Source organism: Python bivittatus, unplaced genomic scaffold (assembly GCF_059951505.1).
Source record: "Python bivittatus isolate LINGU-HERP-01145 unplaced genomic scaffold, Pbiv_v1 ctg000850_np1212, whole genome shotgun sequence".
In the NCBI taxonomy this organism is placed as follows: Eukaryota; Metazoa; Chordata; class Lepidosauria; order Squamata; family Pythonidae; genus Python; species Python bivittatus.
The window spans coordinates 36,515,427-36,535,002 of NW_028277112.1; the positions used below are offsets into that span (position 1 = coordinate 36,515,427).

The 19,576-nt window shown below is 39.2% G+C and overlaps 1 long non-coding RNA gene across 4 annotated transcripts; it reads left to right on the forward strand.

Annotated features, from left to right (window-relative positions):
• The first annotated feature begins 8,221 nt into the window (after nucleotides 1-8,221).
• LOC112541520 (uncharacterized) lies at nucleotides 8,222-17,215 on the forward strand. 4 transcript variants are annotated; one of them, XR_003085517.1, is made up of 4 exons: nucleotides 8,222-8,480; nucleotides 10,640-10,770; nucleotides 13,802-13,997; nucleotides 15,487-17,215. It is a non-coding gene; the product is annotated as an uncharacterized LOC112541520 (long non-coding RNA). The 4 variants fall into 4 exon arrangements; XR_015793723.1 differs by having other exon boundaries at nucleotides 16,638-17,215; XR_003085516.1 differs by lacking the exon at nucleotides 10,640-10,770 and adding an exon at nucleotides 13,438-13,487.
• Nucleotides 17,216-19,576: the final 2,361 nt, after the last annotated feature.

Consider the following 19,576-nt stretch of genomic DNA (forward strand, 5'->3'; position numbering starts at 1 on the left):
CTGTGTGATCTGGTGGGATGGGTTGAAGTTGTGGGGAAGAGGTGGTCCCTCAGGTAACCTGGTCCCATGCCATGTAGGGCTTTAAAGGTGATAACCAACACCTTGAATTGGACCCAGAAGTGAGCCGGTACCCAATGCAGCTTGCGGAGCATTGGTGCTATGTGGGTCCTTCTTCGGCCCCCAAAAATAGCTCGTGTGGCTGCATTCTGGATCAGCTGAAGCTTCCGGATACTCTTCAAGCGTAGCCCCATGTAGAGTGCATTGCAGTAGTCTATCTGGGAGATAAAAAGGGCATGAGTGACTGTTCGAAGGGCATCCCGCTCCAGGAAAGGGCGTAACTGGTGCACAACCCGAAGTTGTGCATTTGTCATGTTGGGTGCATTTGTCTGGGGTTTTGCAAAAACTCAGAGTGGTTGCTATAAGAAAGAGCTGCATAGCTGCCAAAACACTATACCTATTATTCTGGTGAAACGATAGCATCTTGGCCTGATTCTTTTGGCAGCTTAACTTCTATGGAGAGGAGAGAGGATGAACATGAGCCCAGGAATCAGAAAGCAAGAGTTTCTACCAATGGGAAACTTTCAGATGGAAAGTTTATTTTTGGTATGATTTCAGATGCATTGTACTGGAACTGGAAATAACTAATCTCACTTGCTAAAATCAGATAACACCATGAGCCCACACAGGGAAGATCCACACTTCCTGCTTGCCCCAATGTCAGCATGTGCCGCCAACATCCCATACCCACCCACAGCCCACAGGGCAGGGAACCTTTGTCTGTATTTTATTATAACGCAGGAAAAGTAGTGTTTTCCATCTTGTGCTGGCTCAAATGGCATTGTCTACTTTGCCTGTAATTGGCCACCATGCACTGTGGAGTAAACATCGCCTCTCCTCCATTCACTGGATAGCGCTAGGCATGGACATTCTATCCTGGGCGTCCAGGCTGTCGGAACCATCTTGAAGGGATGGATGACTTTAACTGCTTGTCTGGTTAACCCCTTCCCTTCCCTTTCTTTTCTCTCCTTTCCGGGTGGAATGGCACAACAGGCCTCCCCCGCTTCCTCCTCCTTTTAAAGATTCCACCATTACAAAATAAAATGCTGAGACCTTTGATGCCATAGAGCAGCTGCCAGTTCCCCAGAAACCTGGTAAAACTGCCAAGCAGCACTGTATGAAACATGCATAGTTTCCCCTAGATCATAAATAATTCTGCTTTTCCTCTGTGGGTGAGACGATCATGAGCACAGCCCATCTTGGACCCTTGTTTCATTGCCCTCTTTACCACCTTTTGGAGGGTCATCCTTGGAACATGGGCTGGATCCATCCAATTCAGTTTTTCCCATCTCCCCTCCCCCCGCTTTCCCCCGAAGTTTCTAGAAATGGTGCCCCATGATTCCTTCAGGCTGTTCTCCATCCCAACAGCATCCCTTTCATTGTATTAAGAAATGACTGTCTGAACTGCAGATGAATGATGGGAAACAATGGAAGAGTTGCCATTGCAACAGAAAAAGGCTAGAAGCGTTCCTGGAAGGAGCAGCTGTTTCACAATTCTGATGGTGGAACTATGGGGGAAAAAGAGAGGGAAGTGAACAGCTGAATCCCGTGGATGCGCATGTGGGCCTTGCAGGGTAAAGGCTTTAAAGAGGGCAGAGAAAAATGGTGGGCTTAATAACCAGGGCAAGTCAAAGTTATGGGATAGAAAGAAAAGGGAAAGAAAATCCCACCTACATAAAGAGAAAAAGACTGGGGCTCCCCATACCAGCACAGGTGGGAGGGGTATGTACAGAGAGAAATCCACCAATCAGGAGCTAAGCTAACCAGTGTCTGGACAAAATGCCATCATGACCATAGCCATGCAAATGATTGAAATCTGCTTTGCAGTTTCTTGAGCCAGGGGCATCACAGGAGCCATGCAGCTCATGGCTGAAATGTGGAATCGCCCATAGCCTATAGTTGCTTCCTAAATAGTGCAAAGATCCCAGGTCAAAATGCTAATGAGAGTTCCAGTACTTTATCAAGGTCTATCATCCTTGTTCTTCCCCCTCTTTTCTTATTTCCCTTTAACCTCTTCCAGACTGGTAGGTTTCAGTGACTTTTTGACAGAAGTCTTTAGAATTTAGAAATTTAGATTTCTCTCTCTCTCTCTCTCTCTCTCTCTCTGTGTGTGTGTGTGTGTGTGTGTGTGTGCAGATAACGACATGCCTCTAGAATGGGTCTGAAAAGAGCTTCACTGTGATCAGGGGAGCTAAAATCTGTAACATTTATATAGGGCAGGGCTGTCCTGATTCTTTAAGAACTCAGACAACTAGCCGTGGTTATCCTATAAATTGAATTAATTGAACTAAGGGGACAATTACTTTTTTACACTGGCACATCACATGTTTGATGACTGTTTATGAAATAAATGATACAAACCCTAAACATTGATATTATTCACTCAGGCTCCCTTTATATATCAGACTCTGTCAACATTCAGTGGTAAAGACACACAAAAATCCAGAAAATCAAAAAAGGGTAAATGCTTTTTCACTAGACTGTACTTCAGTGTAGCAAGTGAGCCCCATGAAAATATAGAAACCTGCACTGTATTTCAGGGTGGCAAAGGGTAATGAATAGTTGGAAATCTATAAAATGAAAAAGAATATCCCAACAGCCTATGGATTACATGTGACCCCCTTTTTTTCAGTTCTAAGTTCAGTTCTTTTTTCAGTTTAGAGCCTACTTAGATTGCAATGCTGAATTAGCTTACTGAGATTGGGGGGAAAAAAACTTGAAACAAAAAAATAATACAGTTGACATAGAAAACTTCCAATAGGCTTGATACTCAATTGTATAGACCCTGAGCACAAAAGAAGTCACAAAAGAATAAAAAGGGTCTTAAAATGTTGATGCTACCTTCTAGCGATGTAACTATCATACACCCTACAGTTATCAAAGGCCATTTCCCCAAAAAGATACAGCCCTTGGCCATTAAAATGGTTCCTGTTATAATACTGTATTCTAGTACAGCCAGAACAAAAGTTACACTCAACTAATAGGGGTCTTCTTTCCTTCCTCTCTTTCTCTTTCATCCTTTTCTCTTGCAGTAAGGCATCTGGCTGGCCTTGGTTGATCCAGAAAAGCTATGCAGGGTCAGACTGACTACTACCAAGATAAAAAGCCACTGAAAAATCCTAGGCCTTAGGCCAGACTATAAGACAATGGCAAAACCACTTCCATATGTTGCCAAGAAAACAACATGGACATACCCATGAAAGAACACGGGGTAGACTTTGATTGATGGAAAACTTTGCATCACAAAGGCAGGTATTATTTCTGTTGTGTGTAGGAATGCATTTTTGTTTTCAGTACTCAGAGTAGTCTTATATTATTTTGCTAATCCTGAAGTAGATTTTCTATTCATAGTAGATGCTGGCATAAAGAAATTTCAGAAACCCAGCCATCGTATATTTTTATTTATATTTCAAATTTGTCACCACCCATCTCATTGCAGAGTGACTCTTTTATCATGCCTCATGAGGAGAGAGAGATATTCTGTCCCACAGGTGACAACATATGGCAATGCAATAAGCATCAGAACAATTTCTTATAAAATATGGAATTTGCCCAAGCATATTCTGTCATTTGAAGATGCTGCTGTGACTGCCACAAATATTGATTTCTTTCACAAAACAATCCTTGGCTATTTGTAAAAGCCTAATATTCCAGATTTATGCATTCTCTTAATGTATGGCCATTCCTTTTTCATGAGTTTACAAACTTCTGGGTGCTCTTTACAGAAAATGATTGAGCTATGGCTGGATACAGAATGTACTTACTTGTGCTCACCAAAGCCAATTTTTATAGATACAATGGAAACCAATCTCCTCATTGGAAGGTTTCCTTTTCTCCCTCTTTCCCTTCTTGCAATGAAGAATTAATATTGGGAGGGGGGAAATGAAAGCTGAGTCTTTACTATCCAATGTGAGCGGTGGGAAAAATCCAGTCAGTCCAACTTCTTGGATCAGGATCAAATTTCCTTTCTATGGTATTTTATACGGAGATTAGTGTTCCTCCAAGAAAAGGCCTGGCTGTTCTGACCACCACCAGCTGTGTTCCCTGCATGCCTTAAGTCTAAAGAAGCTTGTCAAGGAGGCAGAAAAAGAGTGGGCAAGAGCTGACACTGAACCTTTTCAAGTCATTCTCATTCTGAGAAGATTTAAAGGACATTGAAGACATTATGTAATGGATTTGCAAAGCATGAGCCGAGTCACTGCACTCTGATCAGTGTGTGCAACAGGGATCAGTGATCTTGGCATCCATCATCTGTTTGTTTCTGGGGGCTACCACAGAGGGAAGAGTTGGACTATGAAGGCCAGAAATATTGTTAAAAGGGAAGTAGCTGCTTGGTTAACCCTGTAGAACTACATGGACAGAAAGGCTTCCTCCCCATCCCCAGAAAGTGCTCAGAGATGGCATGCTGCTTTCCTCCACTTAAGATAAATGGAGGATGTTTGAATAGCAATGAATAGTTCTTATTTAAGCTCCTGTAGTTCCTGTATTCTCAGAACTTTTGCTTGTTCCCAGGTCATGATGCACATAACAAAGAGGTGGGGCTTCACTCCTGCACTCATCACTACCATCTCCGTCTTGACTTTTTTTGTCACATGCCCCCCGCCCCAGCCCCAATGCCCCTGCTTGCTCCTTGGTGCAACAACTCAAAGGTATAGAATGAGAGGGAACCAGAGGAACAAATGATGTGTACTCTTTACATCTATGAACTTCATCTCTCTGGAATAATCAGAACTCTTCTGATATAGAACATATGCTCATGTCCAGCATGAAGTAACAGGATTTAGCCAGGAATTTGGGGGTAGGGTCAGTCAAACAATTGAATCAGATAAATTGACTGTTTTGCCTAGACTAATCTGTTAAGAATCCTGCAAACAGTGATATTAAGATTTCTTCCTCCCCCACTCAGCAAAGACGTGTTCTGTTTTAACTCCAGGAGGAGGGTGAGTTTATTCTACTCTGGCTCTCTTTCCCTTCTCAAAAAAAATATTTTGGAATGATTTGCTTATTTATTTATTTTAAAAGCTAAAATGAAATAAGAAAAAAATGTAATTCCAATTGTTACCAGTGGATTAAGAAACCATACCAAAGATATTTCGTCAGATATTTAATGGGAAGAACTTGGATCAGTCAGATTAGCTTCCATCCAGATGTTTTGAGTGCCATTAAAACAAACTCTTGCCCTTGCATAAGCTATCCCAATTGCTGACCAGTATCTAATGACAGAAGCATGGAAGTTCTGAAGAATTAATTTGGTTGCAACAAATGTCAGGCTGATAATACCTGAAACTAGGAGTTACAGAGGAGGAATCTCCTTCCACAAAGAATATAATAACAGAAAAAGGATTTAGGACCACTCTTGGAAACTCCTTCACCATATTAATAAACATGTTACTGTTATCACAAGAGAAGACAGGGTATAGGGTATATATGTACCCTATATATTTAAAAGATCCAAATCCTCTCAAGCATTCTATAGCGAAAAGATTTCCTCTTTAAGCTTAACAGGAAGCTGTTTTCTTCCTTTAAGAAAGTGGTTTGTGGGTATAAGAAAAGAAAGAGACTGCAAGATTTATTCTACACAGTAGACAAAGGGAACATCTTGCTCAATCAAGTTGTCAGATTCTCTAAGTACCTAGAATAGTTTGAAGATTGCATAGCTGTCTTGTTAACATTATTTGGGCCTAGCTGAGTGAAGGATATAGAGAATCCTTCTCCAATCTGGTATCTATCAGGTAGGTGGGATTCCAACCTTCCAGTATTGCTGTGTAACACTGTAAGGACAATGACTGGTGGTTTTCCTTATTAAAATGAGATTGTCAACAACTGGGGGGAAAGCTGCCACCAATCGCCATATAGATTGTGAGATGCTTCATCCATCCAATCAATATTATTTCTATTTTTTTTCCCAAATGACAAAAACCTATCCACCTGATGGCCACTAGATGGGATCAAAGAGTTCAACTCTATTAGTGTAGTGCTTGTTGGGGTTGTGTGCAGCCCAGTTGTAGCTTCTGCATAAGGGTTCTCAGAGCCAGGGTTCAAGGAAGGTGTGTGTGTGTGCGAAGTGTACTCAGCTGTAGAATGCTCTGGGGTGCATCCATACAATTTCTTCAAGATGGTTATTCAGCTGTTGACCAGTTGACATATTGACCTATTGAAAACTATGTGGCAGCAAAGAGTTTGAGGTTTTTTCTATCTTGGCTGCCATCTACTGTTTGTCCAGATTTTTGCAGCTAAGATGCAGCTACTGGATAAATGCTGATTCATGTGTCACATGACAGAATGCATGCAGTTCTGATCGCACAGAAGGAGGATAGGAGAGGGAAAATGTGGCTGTATGTTGAACCCATATATATATACCAGAGAACCTTCTATAATGGAGAAATCTTTTTAAAAGAAGAGTCTGTAAGCTCTCTCCCCTTTTGGCTTCTTGTCAGTTGTTTCTACCTGTCCCATCCAGTCCAACAGGAGGGGCATGCTCTGGGTCCCATCAGCTAAGGAGTGTGGACTGGCAGGGCCCAGGCGGAAAGCCTTTTCTATTGGGGTACCCGCTGTCTGGGATCTCATCCCTCCAGAGATCAGATTGACTCAGTCCCTGTTGACCTTCCATAAGGCCTTGAAGACATGGCTCTGTGCTGGAGCCTAGGGCCCCAGGTGTGGGATGCAGCCCATGGCCTGGTTATGTTGAGTGTTTGATTGTGGCTTTGTAATTTTTTTCCCAGCTGTTATAGTTTTTATATTGTTTCTATTTGTTTCTATTATTTTTAATATTGTTAGCTGTCCAGAGTCATGTATGAGAGATCGGCAGCCATAAATACATACATACATACATACATACATACATACATACATACATACATACATAAATAAATAAATAAATAAGCAGCAGCAGCCAGTGACAAGGGAATTCCTGACCAAATAGACTATGGAATCACAAGAGCCCAGTCCTTTCAATTATCTTTCAATGACATGCATTAAGGCAGACTGCATGAGTCTAGTCACTTTCAGGGCTTCAGTTTCCAGTTCAGGACTTCCTTGTTTTAGAATTTATCCTCTGTGTGTAGTTTTAGTTAGTGCTATTTTCCATTCTCTGTGTTGTAATGAATGTATTTTTACTTAATGCCTGGGTTTGCATATCACAAAATGCCATAATGTGTTTTGATGTAGTATGTAGTATGCCAGAAGTTGTGGCTTGTAAATCATGGTTTATGGCTTAGTGTGTTTAATGAACCCAGCAATTATGATTTATTCAATCAATAATGGTAAAGGAAATCATAGCTTAGTGTGATAGGCAAACCCAAAGTCTAGGAGAAACTGCCAAGTTTGGTACCACTTTATAAATATACTATTTCTCCACTACTTCCTTGTGTATATTTATAACCAATAAGTGTATTTTACTTGATGCTAGGGTTGTTTGGATAATCTGTACTTTGCAAATTCCAGTCTGCAGTCGTCAAATCTAGACTTTCCAAACTGAAGCTTGGACTTCTTAAAAACTCCAATTCAATTCTTGGCTTGACAAAGTAGAAAAATATGCTTCTAAATGTTTAGGTTGAGAGAAAAAGCTTAAAAACAAGTATTTTGAGAGAAAATAAATTAAGAAAATGTGTGTGTAACACAGCTTTATGTGGATTTCTTTTTTCTTTTTTCTTTAAACCCAGATTCATGTGGAATTGGAATGGAATGGACTTTTCTGAGTCAACATAAACATAACCAACCCAGCCTAGAAAGTGATTGATTTGCACTTTCCTTCTTTATCTCCTTTTTTAAAAAGCTTCCAAATCTCTCCATATGCAAAACTAAAGGCTGCTGGGGGTCTGGCAGATTTCCAGTTGGATGGAATTTGTTGATCCCAGTTTGGCGAGACTTTACACATGTGCAAATGATTGGGCAAGTGGAAGACTTTGTTTTCTTTGATGAACAGCATCTGCCTGGCATGGCATCTAAAGCTGCTTTTTACAAGGGGTATGTGCATTACATTGCATGTGATGTTGGTGGTTTGCAAGAATAAACCAATGTTGTATTGTAAATATTGGCTTCTACTTTGTTTATCTGGATTTGATCCATCAATAATAGCAATCTCTGGGGATGTATCCTGGCCATTGGACCTTAGGATCAAACTCCTAACTTCTCCTCAAAACAACTTAGTATTTCACAGCAGCAGCAGTGCTTATGCTCCAGATGTGGCATGAGAGAACAGCAGAGACTCTGATTTTTCCCCATTCCCTGGTGAGTGTGCTGATTCTGAGTGCCAAGAAGAAAAAAAAGAAGACACTGCATTTTTCTCAAGGGCCAATGGAAGAACTTCCGACGAAAAATGGAAGCCCTTATTTTTTTGGAGACAGTCACTATTTTTAAATCCAGCATGCTCCAGAATGTCTGAAGAACCTCAGAGAGAAATGAGAGTTTTGTGGAAACAACTGGTGAGTTCAGATGTAAAAGAATTACATCTTTATTTTTTAAAGATTTCTCCCTATCCAAAATTACTGAAGTGCCTCCAAATATGAATTGAAGGGTGAGTTGCATGGCACTTTTAGTTCAGTTCTAAAACTGGATTTTATTTTATATTATTTTGTAAGGTTTACTGAGTTCTAAGATGTATATTTTCTAATGAAATTGGGATGCTGTATTGAAGGCATCAGATTCATCCTAAATAAATATTCCCAATACTGTATGTGCACAAGAAGCAAGAATAGAGGAAAATCAGAATGAAACCCGTGTGGATCTTCTTGATCCTCAGCCTTTCTTCTGGAAAGCTGAATTTGTGATTCAACTGGTAAGTGGCTGAAAACTTCAGTGAACTGGAGAGCTTTGTACATCTGCAGGATTCTTAACAAAGAATCTTATGTAGAAGCTTTGAAGACAGAGTCCAAAAACATTTACAGTACATGAAGTGGAAAATAGCACACTCATACACAATACCCTCTAGAAAAAGTCAGTCCTAGACAGGAATGCTGGATTTTATTTTGTTTGCCTTGTTTGTCATTAAAAGCAATATTTTGAAGACGGTGAGATACCTTCTTGAGTTCTTCCAAGAAATATCTAATTCACCTCTTAACCTGATAAAATAGAATTTGGAAGTATGATCCTCTTTTTATTGTAGCCATTGTTTAAAAGAGTTTTACTAATGTAAGGTAGAACAAAAATAATATCTGTGGGAAGTGATGATGCTGACAATGGTTTTGGAAGAAAATAATATATTAGGATGATAAGTTCAGAATTCCAAGGCCTTTCTTTAAAAAAATATTATTCCCTTCCTTCCTTCCTTCCTTCCTTCCTTCCTTCCTTCCTTCCTTCCTTCCTTCCTTCCTTCCTTCCTTCCTTCCTTCCTTCCTTCCTTCCTTCCTTCCTTCTCTTTCCCGCACCCTGTTCCCCTTCAACAGCATTTTTAAAATATCTACCATGAACAGCTAAAGGTTCTTACTATCAAAGTTGCTTGGTGATACAAATTCCATAATTACAGTTGATCCCTCTTCCGTGCCTAGAAAAAAAAAAAAAAAACCTGTTTGTATAGCAAGGAAGATACAGTACTTTTCTGCATAACTTTCACCTGTTTCTGGATAGTTCCAAAGTTCTCAAGGAAGTCCATAAGTGGATTGTCTAGCCAAGCAATGACAGCAGAAGACTTGCAGATATTTTTTAGATCTAACAGAACTAAGCTTGATTCAGACCATATGTTTCAGGCACTAAAGGAGGCTGCTGAAAAATGGTTTTGCTATGGAAATCTATGTCCTGTAACTTACATCTAACCCTTGGCCTTAATGAATTATGATGGCTGAATAGCCTTTCCCAATCTCACTCATAACTGAACGCATCCACACCTGAAAGGTATGGGACCAGGAAACACTGATGTAGAGTTTGCCTGTCATTTTGTGAAGTGTGTTTGTTTGTTTGTTTGTTTGTTTGTTTTCTTGGAACTATAGAGACTCAGAATGTGTGGCAAAGCTTCATGAAGTATACTTTACTTTGTCATGGCTATTAATTAAGGAGGGACTAAATATTCCTATAATGGCTGCAAGGTATGCTTTGATTTGAGGAAATTGGAAAAAAAAATAGAGATATTTAAGATGCCAGTGACCAGTAATATCAAACATCCATGGTGATTAAATTAGGGTAAGTAACTTTTTGTTGGCTAAATTCATACTACTATATTTACTCAAAAAGAATATGACTTTGAATTTAATACAATCCTTCCACAAAAAAAGAGCAGATAGAAACAAAATTATAAACAAAGACCTGTTCAGTGCCCAGATTCTCCACTAGGCTTGCCAGGGCCAGTGATAACTAATCCTGCTGATTCTCTGCTAAAATGTGTGCATGTGATACACTTATACAAGTATATGGGTGTGTGTATGGGTATCTATATTACAGAAGCCAAAAGCAGGGAGGATCAGAAGACAAAATAAATGTATATTAATGGGATTTAAAGCTACTGACTAAAATGTATTACTTATAATAAAACATTCCAATTACAGTATAAAATTAACTGATTCCCTACCTCCATCACTTTTTCTTACAAACCACTTTCATGCAGAATGATACACTTTACACACAAATGCCTTCTCCCCCTTCATTCCCTCAGAAACAGAAAAGTTAAAACAAAAACAAAAAAGGAGATGGGAGAAAAGACATGGGTAACTGCGGGGGGAAGAGAAAGAGAGGAATAACACTGGATGCAGAAGAGAGCAGGAAGAAGGAACCAGACAGAGAAAGGTAAGAAAGAAAGAGAAGTCCTGTCATCAGGCAAACAGCCCTTTACGTGCAGTGGCTGATATTCCACTTTCTACTTTTTGTCCTTCCAATGTTTTAATGCAGGGTTCCTCAATCTTGGCAACTTTAAGACAGATGGACTTCAACTCCCAGAATTCCCCAGCCAGCAAGGAATTCTGGGAGTTGAAGTCCACCCATCTTAAAGTTGCCAAGGTTGAGGAAACCTGTTTTAATGGACCTTGTGCCTTGCACAGCTCCACCTTGGAGTTCTTGACATCATTAGCCTTTCTGTCCTGAGGAACTGTAGCTTCTAATGTAACTTCCACGACCTGAGGCTTATGCTACATTTCAAAAGGGTTGTTCCTTCTCAAAATGGCAGGGAACTATGCTGCCAGTTTTTAGCAACTGCAATCACATGAGAGCTTTTTAGCAGCTGCAATACAGGAATCAGAGGGCCCCATGTGGCCCCGGGGGCTGCAGATTACCAACCCCAATATAAATGATAGGCTTGTGTGTTAGGTGACATTGTGAATCATGGCAGAAGTTAAACCCTGCTCACATGCAGGGAAGACTTCAAACCAAACCAAACCAAACCCAAATCCCTAAAGATAGTATGTGAGACACTGGCCTAGTATGCCAAGGTTTTGTTAGTACTGTGTAGGCAACTAATTAACATACCCAGTGAAAATCTTATCCCTCTGTATAGTCTTGGTCTTTCTGTTGTGCTAAACACAGAAAGCACAGTTGGCTCCCAAATGAAATATAAAATGAGGAGAGTACTTGAATTAATTATTGAAGAGTTCCACAACAATAAAAAGCTAAATGCGGAAGGGTCCTACTGTTACATCTAAACAATATAGTTGACAGATGCAGGACCTGGAGAATTAGAACGTTGAAGAAATCAATCAGACCAGTGAAGGGGATAAAAACCAGTGTGAGACTAGGAAAATCTAATTAGATTTTTAAAATCACAGCAAACTTTAAAAATATGCTGCGTGAGCATGGGCTTCTGGCTGTTTTGGAATATCCAGGAGTTCAGGGAAAAGACAGACAGCCTCATTTGGAATTTGGCAGGAAGATGACCTTTGGCTATTGCCAGTCAGTAACATTTCTAAGGAAGTGAGCACTTGAGGTCCAACCTGTTCAGTCTCACAGGCATGGCAGAGGATATGAAGCTCCTCCAATGGCTTTGGGCAGAAAGCTGGTCAGGAAGCCCAGTTAGAAATCATTCTACATAAATTGAAGTCTGGAAAAGTAATGAAAAGGTAGTGCTTGTGAAAAATAGCCACTGGCATCATAGGCAGACATTAGGGGAACATTGAGCCCAGTGTCCCCTTCTATCCTCAAATACCAGCTGACTCATGACTCATGACAATTCTTTACACAATCTGAGATACACAGGTCCTTCTGCTGGAATGCCTTTGTTTCCTATGGTAAGCATTACTTTCCCCCGAAACAAAACAAATTAAAAAAATTCTTACAAAAACATTTTGTTTAGCTACTTGTTTTTAGTTGAATATACAACTATTTGCCCAACAAGGAAATCATTACTACATTACAGATGAAATATCCAAATAGGACATGATATTCCAAATGATGGTTTGGCAAAGTCTTGTACAATGGTGTTACCCTAGTCCTGGTGAAATTTGCAGATGGATAATTGTGTTTCTTCTTCTTGCAGCTGTACCATATGGATGTCATCTAGTCATCACTTATTTTCTTTGTGTTTTCTCCTCATTTCTAGAGCTAATTTTTCTTGCTATTTGTCTTTGTACTCTGGACAAGATTGAATTTCACTTGGCATTAAACAATCCCTACTCTACTTGTTAGCATACCTTATCAGATACTCACCTTTTCATCACCAATTGTTTTATTGGTATTGACACATAATTCCTACGATTATATTGGTTGACAGATACAAATTTCACATTATGAGTGTTTATTCACAGATTTAATAACAGTGGTGTTTGGGTCAAGAATGTGAGAATGGGAGCTGGTATTTCTTTTGAGAAGGAGAGTCAACTGATACGTTTGTCTGAACAAACAATAACAATAAACATTATCTGATAATCTACAGGCTAAACTTAATTAGTTTGTCCATGAGCAGATTTGAATGATTTTAGCACTAGTATCATATATTTAAATGTTTTCTTATCCATTCCTTTTAGGCTGGATGGACCATGATCATGGGGATCTGTTATTCTCAGAATATAGTATTCACCATAAATTCCAAAACCACATATATAAAATTAATAGTTTCTTCTCCCCATAAAGCAATTCTCGTGCTTTCTTCTGATGAGCTTCTAATAATGCCAACACTGTACTTCTACAATAGTTCTTTTTTGTGTCATCCTTTATCTTCCTTCCTTCCTTCCTTCCTTCCTTCCTTCCTTCCTTCCTTCCTTCCTTCCTTCCTTCCTTCCTTCCTTCCTTCCTTCCTTCCTCTGCCCAACTTCTTTACAACTCTGGGCATCATCAGACCATTGCATGCTATCCTGTAGGGTAATGTTTTGGAAAATATATGGCTTCTGGGGGTTCTCCTGGTTCTGAAAGGCATTGTCACACTAGTCTTTTCCAATGTGGGCTTCAAAAATGTATAATAGATCAAGTCAGAAGTTTTGAAGGGTTTTAAAACTTAATTGTATTATTGTGCATCTATGTGCCATATAGGTGACAACAATTGGACCAAATCTGAAAGGAGGAATGTGGAGACCCAAAAGGTATAATGTGTTCCCTCCTTTGAGTAGTGAATCAATCCCTAAAGCAGGAGCAGAGAAGTGTCTACAAATTCGTGTGAAACCAATAAAACATTTATATCCTAATTTAACCATATATACTCAGAAATTAAATCATATTAAACATAATACAGCAAGTGAATTAAAACAGTGGAAGTTAATCAGAAGTTATATGCTGTACAAGCAATCAGTAAAATTGGTAACAGCCTGCTGCTTCAATAAAATAATCCCATCTATAGTATTTTATCACGTAAAATATTTTCTCTGATTTTTGTTTCCTCTCTAATCATGGATACCAGTCCCAGGACATATAAAAGTCAATAGTCTGAGGCTACCTAGTTCCATGTGCAGATGTTTGTGTGTGCATTATTGGATAGGAAAACCAGAGAGCCAATAGTCCAAGATGATTCTGACAGCAGCTGCTGGGATTGTCCAGAGGAAATTGGGTCCAGAAATTTGTTCAAGGGAAGTTCCATCCTTTGCTTCTCTCTTCAGGTACACCTATTTTCTTCTCATAAAGAATCAGTATCAGGAAATACTAATGAAAGAATGTGGACCGGCAGAAAGGGGCATGTGGAAAGTGGGTTTGTAGAGGAGGTCTTTCTGAATAGTTCCCCTTTTCTCCATCAGATAAAGGTTTCTTGATATAGTAACAACTAACTAGAACTTCATGTTGTTTTTAGAAGTCTTTGGGTCAATAGATTCATTTCCCATTTGCCACCAATCTCCCTTTTACAATGCAGTACTTCTACCAACTTGCAATGCACATTTTAAAAAAAAGTGGCTTCAACTGCACAGTCACAGCTGCATTCTTGACTTTCTGACCCCCCGCCCCCACCCTGAGATGACCTTGGCATCCCATACCAAACAATCCCTCTGAATTTCTTGATTCAGGTATCTAAACTCCTATTGCATCTCTTTGTTGATCAGCCTTGGGAGGTTCCCTCCTGGCCTTCATCATTTCTACAGGTGATCTCATTGCTTTTTTGTCATATTATAGCTAATAGCACCAATAATTGTGATCATTGCAGAGTCACTTCATCATAAGCTTCACACTTAGTCCACAGAGGCTTAGCCATCAGGCATCTTAGGGTTGTGTGGCTAGTAGCACACACAAATGTCTCATACCAGATCATAAATACAGCTATGGGCAGGGCTGGGAACTTTCTCTGGATTTGGAAGTATTCCTTATTATAGGTAAGAATGGGGTTTTTTTCTGTTTGTTTGTTTACTAAATAAGTAGAGGAAATCTCTTCTAATGTAGTGCTGCACTCTGCCTCTGAATTCAAATCCTTCCATTTTGAATTTCCAGCTTATTAACAAATGTATTTATTATATTATCTGAAGATCTACCTGGAAGCTAATGGCATTTTGCTTAGTTTGTCAAACAAATGCAACATACTTGGTCCTTTCTGGCAACTCACAAGACCCAGCCTAGATGAGTGATGGTTGTGTAACAATATTTCTACATAAGTTATACTCAGTAACTAGTGTAAGACATTTCACACTGCATTTGTATGAAAAAGTACTCAGAGTTATGTGCAGTGACTTGGTGATGATGTAGTGTTTACACAATGCGCTACCTAGCATCTATTTGCATCAGTATAGTGAGGCAGTTGAACAATAACTTTCAAACTAGCTACAACCAAGGTTACTAAAAATGCACAGCAGCTGTTGTAACCTCAAATTCTTGAACATATTGTTCTTTATGCACACATTAGGGGCTAATTATCCTCTACATTCCATTTTCATAAACAAATGATTATTGAGTTTTATGGCAGCATATAAACAGGCTTAGAGCAGACCAAGCTCTTTTATGTTCCACTTGCACTATTTCAAAAATTGGAAAAGCCACATTTAAAACAAAAAACTAAAAACCAGAATTTACGGCTGAAGAAAAAAATGTGCATACTCAAAAAAGTTTTACAGCTCAGGAAATCCTTGAAAAATAAAAACAGGAATGCTTACATCATTTTAATTATAGATATCCAGCCCAGCATGCCACTACTGTGTGATCTAATGTCTGATTCGAATGGACAAGATGTTTACAAAACTGGAGAATAATGGAGGAGATTTTCAGACATCCTCTAGACACAATTGGGACGCTGCTCCCCAGCTGCAGTTCTAAGTGAAGAGTATGTCACTTGATGCTTCAAATGCCTGCCTGGTTTGTCAGGTGATTGATAACAACCGGGCAAAGTTGGAAGACACAAGATTAAAAGGGGATAAAAATAGTGCGATTCAAGCTCCATTATTGATGCAGTAAAGGCTTTTCTCTTTTGCCTGAATAATCGTTTTGGGCTAAGAAAGCTGTCAAGATAGTGGTTGGGGAAGAAGCAATGGAAGGAAGAAAGAGTTGGGGAATGTTTAGATTTGTATGCTAAATAGTCCAAATTCTGCAATAATAATTTTTACATTGTGTAGTCAGGACAAATGTATTTTTACAGCTGTTACAAATTTTACAGCTATTACAAATGTATTGCTACAGCACAAATGTATTTTTACAGCTATTATTTCTGCTTCAGTGATTTTTTTTAAAGAAAGAGAATAACAGTAACAACAACAACATCAGCCTATGCCAGGTCCTTGGGAAGGATTCGATAGGTGGATAAAAATGCCAAATCCAGTCTAAACAGAAACAATCTAAACAGATAGGAAGAGGTTAATCTACATACTGCTACCAAAAAAGGATATTTAACAGAACATATAAACTGTCGTATAATATCCTTAATTGCATATGGTAGAAAATTAATGCTTAGGATCATCCAATTAGAGTTCTGCATAGAAAGGGAGATGCCAGATGTTCAAGCTGGCTTTTAAAAAGGCTCAGGAATATGAGACATTATTGCCGATGCACCCTGGATAATTGAGAAAGCCAAAGAATACCAAAAAAAAAAAAAGTTAGTATGTGCTTAATTGATTATAGAATTACCTTTGACTGTGTCGACCATATCAAGCTGTGGAATGTACTTAGGAAAATAGGAATCCCAGAGCATCTCATTGTCCTCATGTGAAACCTACAGACAGGTTGTGCCACAGTACAGGCAGAATACGAGGAAACAATCTGGCACTAGGTTGGCAAAGAAGTAAGACAAGACTGTGTACTCTTCTCTTATTTATTCAACCTATATGCAGAATATATATTGAGGGAAGCTGGATATGAATAAGATGAGCATGATTTTAAAATGGAGGAAGACTTCAAGACTTCTTTGGAGATGTTTATAATGCTGGGAAAGATGGAAGGAAGGAGAGGAAGAGGACTTCCCACAGCAAGGTGGACAATCAGTATCAATGGACTCAATCATGGTGGCAGTACACTGTTGGAAGACCTGAAGGACCAGGTTGGGGACAGATCCTCCTGGAGAAAATCTGTCTATGTAGTCACTAAGAGAAGACATCAATTTGATGGCATATAATCAAGCAATCAAAATTATACTTTTTTACTAGTTTCAAATTTTCCTTCCTCAGGCCTTTTGGAATATTTGTACATAACTCCTTTGGTTAATTGAACTGTTTGATGTTCAAAATACAGTGGATCTGCTATATTTCCTGTTACTATTGCGTTGATTTAAAAACTGTGACATGTTATTTCTGGAAAAATGTGTTTGATCTTCTTCCTCATGCTAAATGGATGCTATGGGATAATTCAGGTCTCAAAATTGATTTTAAAAAAGTTCTGTGGCTGGACAGATTTTTGGATCTTTACATGAAATAAAGCAGGGCATAATAACAATGAGTTTTATCATTTTCTACATTGAAAGATAAATAACATTTGTTAGTTGCCACTCACTGACAGTATTTACAATTACAATATTTACTGACATCTTGATTTGGACCAGTACCAGTTTCAGCCTCTGAAACACCTGCCATTAGTAGGAATCACTAAAACCTACAAGACCAGAAAGCCCACAATCAGTTTGCTCTAAATATCTGTTATCAACAAATAAATTGATATGCAAATTTAAAAGACACAAAGCCAGCTTGGTGACCTTGGCCAGTCCCTTTCTCAGCCCTAGGAAGGAGGCAATGGCAAGCCACTTCTGAAACATCTTGCTAAGAAAACTGCAGGGACTAGTCCAGGCAGTTGCCAGGAGTCAACACTGATGCAAAGGGGTGTGTGTGTGTGTGTATGTGTAGTATGTGTATGTATATGTGTGTATATGTGTGCATGTGTTTGTGTGTGTGTGTATGTATGTACCTCCCCTCTCACCCCTATGAGTGGTATGTGTTTTCCTCAATCTCAGGTCCTTATCTCTGGGGGGATGCTGTTCTAGAGGGTGGGGGCCACAAGAGAGAATGCAAATAATTAGCTGATGAGAATGTCATGGGGAATCTTGTTAAAAGCTTTGCTGAAATTGTGGTAGATTTTGTCCACAGCATTCCCTTTGTCCACCAAAGTAGTTACCTGGTCAAAGAAGGAAATGAAAGTTTTCATATATGATCTATTTTTGACAAAGCCATGCTGAGTCTTAGAAAACCCAGTACTGTCTTCAAGATTTAACAGATAGCCTATTTTATAATCTCCTCTAGCATCTTTCCAGGAATTGATGTCAGGCTTACTGGTCAATAATACCAAGATTCTATTCTATTCTATTCTATTCTATTCTATTCTATTCTATTCTATTCTATTCTATTCTATTCTATTCTATTCTATTCTATTCTATTCTATTCTATTCTTCCCTCCCCTCCCCTCCCCTCCCCTCCCCTCCCCTCCCCTCCCCTCCCCTTTTTTTCTTGCAGAACAGGACCATAATTGTTTTTCTCCAATCCTCTGTCATTTCCCCAGTTCTCCAGGATTCCTCCAAGATAATTGACAAAGGTCCAACAGCTCTTCAGCCAATTTCTTCAGTGTTCTGAGTTGTATCTCACCAGGGCCTAGGGACCTGAAGGTATGTGAAGAGCATCTTGTTCTGTTGGCTGCAGTGGGAGAAATATGTTCTAAACAATACCTTCGGACCACCAGGAACAGGATATTGGAGCACTATAAGGAGAAAAAATATAGTTGGTATTGGTTGCCTTGGGTCTAGGAGCCAGGAAGAGACAAGAGTTCCCACTAATGGGAAAACAGCTCACCTACAAGCTCTGCAAAGCTCCAGTTTGCAGAGGGGAGAACCCACTTTGCTCCACTTTCAAATAAATTGGTATACTGCTAAAACTAAATTGACTCAGCTTCCCAAGGCAGCTGACACTGTGACTTCAGATAGTCTGAAGCTGCTTCTGAATGGGTATAAAGCCCCAACATACACATGCTCTAAGGACTGATTAAATAATTTGAGTTTTATGTTACATATTGCCATAGATGTGACTCTGGGCAGCATACAAACAAACCATAAAAAAAAATTTAAAAAACAATCAGGAAGTACAAAAATTAATATTATTATAAAAAGGCTAAGAGAGGGTGTCAGATTACAAACAATGGAGCCATCTCACCAGATCAAAAAATTGCATATTTTTAGAATACCATAAGGCAGGTATTCTAAAGTCTTTTGACACAACTCCAAACAGGATTTTAGTTGGCCAGTTCAAATATTAGCCAAAGGTGATCAAAGGATGGGTTCTGATGAGAGTAACAATACTCCCTAGCCATTCTGTCTTGTATGTGAGACACTCCTATGCTTCTTTTTTTCTCTATCTTTTTCATGTGCAATCAATCTGCTGTGGAAATAAGTACAACATAGTACCTCTTTCATATAATGCAAATCAAGTGACATAAATCAGTGGACAGTGTTGCATTGTGGTAAAAGCATGTGGTTTCATCATTTGTATTTATAGCTGAAGAACACAAGAATTTCAAGTAGGAGGTCATGAAGGCTGTTCAGATTTTTTTTTTTTTTTTTTTTGCTTTTTTAATAGTCCTATAAATAAACGTATACCCATGCAGGGCAGAAATGCATGTTTTAAAAGGAAATGGTAGGAAATTGATTCACACCTGTGCAGTTGTGGAGGTATGTACTGAATTATTATCTCCACCCTCCAGACCAATTATCCACATCATCAGGTAAGCTGAAGCAGAGGGCATCCACGTATCCCTCCCTTGCCCTGTGTCAAAGAAAGAAAATGTAGCCAAAATAGCT